We start from the raw sequence: 6000 nt of genomic DNA, 5'->3' as shown, positions 1-6000 counted from the left end.
AGCCAACAGCCAACATCAAATTAAATGAAAAGAAAATCAAAGCAATACCACTAAAAACAGGAACAAGGCAAGGCTGTCCACTCTCCCCATATTTATTCAATACAGTACTAGAAGTTCTAGATAGAGCATTAAGACAACAAAAGGAGATCAAAGTGGTACAAATTGAAAAGGAAGAAGTCAAACTTTCACTATTTGCAGATGATATGATAGTATACATAAGTGACCCCAAAAACTCTACCAGGGAACTCCTACAGCTGATAAACTCCTTCAGTAAAGTGGCAGGATACAAGATCAACTCAAAAAAATCAGTAGCCCTCCTATACTCAAATGATAAAAGGGCTGAGAAAAAAGTCAGAGAAACATCACCCTTTACAATAGCCACAAATAATATAAAACACCTTGGGATAACACTAACTAAACAAGTGAAGTACCTTTTTGATAAGAACTTTAAATCTCTAAAGAAAGAAATTGAAGAAGATATCAGAAAATGGAAGGATCTCCCATGCTCGTGGATAGGTAGGATTAACATAGTAAAAATGGCAATCTTACCAAAAGCAATCTACAGATTCAATGCAATTCCCATCAAAATCCCAACACAATTCTTCACAGACTTGGAAAGAAAAATATTCAACTTCATATGGAAAAACAAAAGATTCAGGATAGCTAAAAGAATCCTGTATGATAAAGCAACCTCTGGAGGCATGCCTGACCTCAAGATCTACTATAGAGCGATAGTAATAAAAAACAGCTTGGTACTGGTATAAAAACCGACATACAGACAAATGGAATCAAATTGAAGACCCTGACATTAATCCATGCACACATGAACACCTGATTTTTGACAAAGAAGCCAAAACTATACAATGGAAACAAGAAAGTATCTTCAACAAATGGAGCTGGCATAACGATGTCAATATGTAAAAGATTACAAATAGATCCATATCTGTCACCATTCACAAAACTCAAGTCCAAGTGGATCAAAGACCTCAACATAAATCCAGTTACACTAAACTTAATAGAAGAGAAAGTAGGAAGTACTCTTGAACGAATTGGCACTGGAGATCGCTTCCTAAATATAACACCAACAGCACAGACCCTGAGCACAACAATTAATAAATGGGACCTCTTGAAACTGAAAAGCTTTTGCAGGGCAAAAGACATTGTCAATAGCCTATAGAATGGGAAAAGATCTTCACCAACCCCACATCTGACAGAGGATTGATCTCCACAGTATATAAAGAACTCAAGAAACTAGACATCAAAATACTGAACAATCCAATTAAAAAATGAGCTAAAGAGCTAAACAGAGAATTAACAAACAAGAATCACAAATGGCTGAAAGACATTTAAAGAAATGCTCAACATCCTTAATCATCAGAGAAATGCAAATCAAAACACCTCTGAGATACCACCTTACACCTGTCAGAATGGCTATGATCAAAAACACTAATGACAGTCAATGTTGGAGAGGATGCAAAGCAAAGGGAACACTCCTCCACTGTTGGTGGGAATGCAAACTTGTACAACCACTGTGAAAATCAGTATGGCGGTTTCTCAGAAAATTAGGAATTGAACTACCTCAAGACCCAGCCTTACCACTCTTGGGCATATACCCAAGGAATGATTAATTATACCACAAAGATATATGCTCAAGTATGTTCATAGCAGCACTATTTGTAATAGCCAGAACCTAGAAACAACCTAGATGCCAATCAACTGAAGAATGGATTAAGAAAATATGGTACATATACACAATGGAGTACTACTCAGCAGAGAAAAACAATGAAAGCATGAAATTTGCAGGTAAATGAATGGAACTAGAAAAAAATCATCCTGAGTGAGGTAACCCAAACACAGAAGGACAAACATGGTATGTACTCACTCATAAGTGGATTCTAGATATAAAACAAAGAACAATCAGACTGCAACCCACAGAACCATGGAGGCTATATATATAGCATGGGGGACCCTAGAATGACTGTGGCTTATAATAAGTTTTGATTTTACTCAATTACTGAGCAAGCCTCAATGAAACATTTCACTATTGGGATAAGAATTTATAATGTATCAAGCTGATAATAGAAAAATTAATTAATTAATTAATTTAAAAAAGAAAAATTTGAACTAGTAAAAAAAACAAACATATTTTGCTAAAGTAAAAAGGGGAACTAGGGGCTCATCATTCTTCTCCACATTCTATTCTTTCCCATGTTTTATATATTTTGAATTTTTTATTGGTGGATTCTGCCAGAAATAAGCACTGGAAGGCTCCTGTTGCAAATCACCCTCTGGAGCAATGGAAGGATCTTTCTACTAGCACTTGGAGGAGACCCAATCTAGTGTTGGTGTGGGCCAGGGGATCTGTTTATGTCTTTCCTCAGGACAATAAGGTTCCTCTTTGGATTCTGTGCACTGTGTGCACCCTGTGGCTGGTGCTGAAGCCCAACATGGCAGAGACCTATTGGGCCTTCGTGAAAAACTCTCCCCTTCTGATGCCAATGGGGATTGAAAGCCCAACATGGCTTTGGCAAGCATTAACGTAAGCCTAGGAACTGTAGCCATGTGGTTGGATTCTCCAGAAGGTAATGTTTGGTAACTGCTTTTTCAAGTATGTTTGAGAACATGTCAACCAGACACCTTGGAGATTAAAAATAACCCTGAAGGTCACTGACCTCCATTTATTAACATTAGCATGCCAACTAAGCCTTTTCATTTTCTCAATCCTCTTCAAGCTGGTGTAATACCTACTTTTCAGGAGTGGCTCTGTGAAACATTTATTGGCCTCCTAAAATTCATTTAGCCCCCTTTGAAGATACCTTAAAATTTATGAGCCTGAATGTAGCCATTATGAGACCATTAGTTCTGCTCATTGTGAGCTGCCTGTTTTTTCTTTATGGTTCTTAGTTGCTCTTTTTCAGAGCTACCAGCTTAAGTTGTGCTGGGATCAAGAAAAATGGGCCTTGGCGGTTCGTGTTCCTGGAATTGTATCCATGCCAGTGGATGCCCACACATTCCAGAAGAGAATTTGACATTGCTGCTGCTGTTGTTGCTGTTATAGCAGTGGCGGCAACCACTGCTACTGTTTCTGGGATTACCATTTCATAATTGCTTACTACAGCTAGCACAGTGGAGACCCTAGCAGCAAAAGTAGCTACCACAGTTAGTTAATCGTTCATTCTATCAGGCATGATAAATTTAATTCAATAGTTATATACATTTTGATTGGCTTTGAAAATTATAAATTTATAAACTCAAGTTCCATTTACTTTTAGGATACCATCTTACAAGGACTCCAATTTTCAGTAAAGCTCATTAAGGAAGGGAATGGCTCAGTTGCCTTTAGCCTACTGGCTATGGGTGGGTTAGGACTTCTGTTGGTCTTTTCTGTGTTGAACACACAGATTGCAAGCCCAGTGCCACTTTGAGATCTTTGGCAGCAGTTAATTCTGCAGTTCACACACGATTGAGCCTGTATGATAATGGGTATTCAGAGATGGGCAATTCCTGGGGGGGCACTCACCAACCTAAGACAGAGAGCCTGTGTGGCCTGGACAGGCATCTCCATGATGGATAAGGTGACCTGCTGACATCCCATGCAACCTAAGTCAGAGGCTCATTTTTTAGTAAAAGGGGGGACCTGTAGGGCCCTGGCCCCTGTTTTGGATAACTGTTGCCTTACTTGTTGACCTTGACCTTGATATCCTCCCTATGCTAATTCCCTGCCAGGTTCCACCCTCCTGAATGCTTAAAGGAAGTTCCTTGTCTGTGTATCCTGCATAATGGGCATTAACAGCTTAGATGCAAGATTGTAAAACATCAGTAAAGAATTTCTGCCCTCCAGGGTTCTCCCATTGTACTGTAAGCCTATATTTAAGACTTCCTCCCTCCTTCAATAAACTGCATTTGGCATTAAAAAAGCAGTACTTGGGAGTCACGTACCTCTAATCCCAGCACTAGAAAGGTTGAGACGGAAAGTGATATGGCTGGGCAGAGAAAGGAATATAAGGCAGGAGGAGACAGGAGCTCAGCTCCCTTTCAGCTGAGGACTCAGAGGCATTCAGTCTGAGGATTCGTGGAGACAGGATCTTCCCCTTTGGGCTGAGGAGTTGATGAGGTGAGAGGTGGCTGTGGCTTGTTCTTTTGTCCCACTGATCTTTCAGCATTTACCCAGATATCTGGCTCCGGGTTTTTATTATAAGATCAATTAGGATTTGTGCTACAAAAAGAATCTGTGTTTGCCTCAGCCAGCTATCAAAGAAAACCAGAACAGCATGGCACATTTCAGCCAACAAAATCAATGGAGCTATGAATTTGTTGTTAATCAATAAATTCTGACATGATGGAAAGATGAAAAAAAAAAACATGCTGTCTCTTGTCCTATGAACAGCAATTCTTTTCTGGAAAGCAAAGTCACTGTTGGCCTCCCATTGACATACACACTGGAAATACCACTGGCGTCTATTCACAGCAATATAGTGCATTGGATGTAAGAGAAGCTACTGTTCTTATCAGTGTCCTAAGCAGAGTTGAACGAGATATCAACTGGGTCTTGGGAAAACACAGTTCTTTTAACTCCTGACACAGTGGCTTCCCTACTATGATGGACAGTAGCCTGGGAACTATGAGATAAACCAAAACCTTTCTCTGGGCAGTGGTGGTGCACACGTTTAATCCCATCACTCGGGAGGCAGAGTCAGGTGGATCTTTGTGAGTTTGAGGCCAGCCTTAGTCTACAGAGCGAGATCCCAGACAGGCTCCAAAACTACATGAGAAACCCTGTCTTGAGAAACCAAAAAAAAAAAAAATGGGGGCTGGAGTGTAGGGAGCCGCCATTCTAAGATGGCGCTGACTTCCTGACAGCCTAGCTGTAAACAACTCCATATATGGCTATGCTCCTAGGACTACGTGTCCTAAGGTCTGCGCATGCGCGAGTATGGTAATTGGCTCAATGTCCTCAGCCTATCTCGTGGCTCCCCGTGCTTGCATTCTGGCGGGACCCAATCACAGTATGGCACGTTTGCCTGATTCCCTATATAAGCAGCTGCATTTTAGTCCTCAGGGCCCCTCACCTCCCGCTCTCCCTTAACCAAGAGGTGTTCCAATAAAGTGTGATCTGAGAAGAATCCTTACGTGGTGGTCATTCTTCCTCGCTGGCCGAGGAGCTCGCTGCACTGGAGAGATGGCTCAGTGGTTAACAGCACTAGCTGTTCTTCCAGAGGTCCTGAGTTCAATTCCCAGCAACCACATGGTGGCTCACAACCATCTGTAATGAGATCTGGTGCCCTCTTCTGGCCTGCATGCATATATGCATACAGAACACTGTATAACATAATAAATAAATAAATCTTTAAAAAAAAAAAAAAAAAAAAAAAAAAAAAAAAAAAACCTTTCTCCTCTGAATTGCTCTTGTCAAGGTGTTTTATCATAGCAAGTGGAAATGAAAGTAAGATGACCTGCTTGTTTTGAGGCTGGTTCCTGGCATCTGTCCTGTGTGTTCTCTTCTGCCAAGCTCCTGCTGTATTCTAGATCTTGGATACAGGTCCCAAAGATGAAGAATTCTGATGAAACCTCTTACACAGCTTCAAAGACTCCCCACTCCACCAAGCTCAGACTTCACAGATACAAGTTGGCAACTGTTGAGAGTGTCCTATAGATGGACTTATTTCCACACAAATAGCCCATACCACAGATGGCCTACCCAGGATTTTCTATAGGTTTATCCCCATGCCATCACCACCTTATCCACCTGTCTGTATGAGACCTCTCAGCTCCAGACAGAATCTGGGCCCAGGAACTCACAGAGAGTTGAACTCAGGCTCCAGATGGTGGCTAGCCCAGTACCTCTAAGACCTCACGGATCAGCTGCTGGAACGAGGAGCCCAATCTACAGCCTGGATGACATCAGTGACAGTGCTTGTACCATGGAGTCCAGTCCACTTTTCATATATCTCAAAAGAGCTGGACCTGGTGGTACAGGCCTGTAATCTCAGCTACTCGGGA

The sequence above is a fragment of the Peromyscus maniculatus genome, chromosome 23 (genome assembly GCF_049852395.1).
Source record: "Peromyscus maniculatus bairdii isolate BWxNUB_F1_BW_parent chromosome 23, HU_Pman_BW_mat_3.1, whole genome shotgun sequence".
Lineage (NCBI taxonomy): Eukaryota > Metazoa > Chordata > Mammalia > Rodentia > Cricetidae > Peromyscus > Peromyscus maniculatus.
This window is presented reverse-complemented; position numbering follows the sequence as displayed.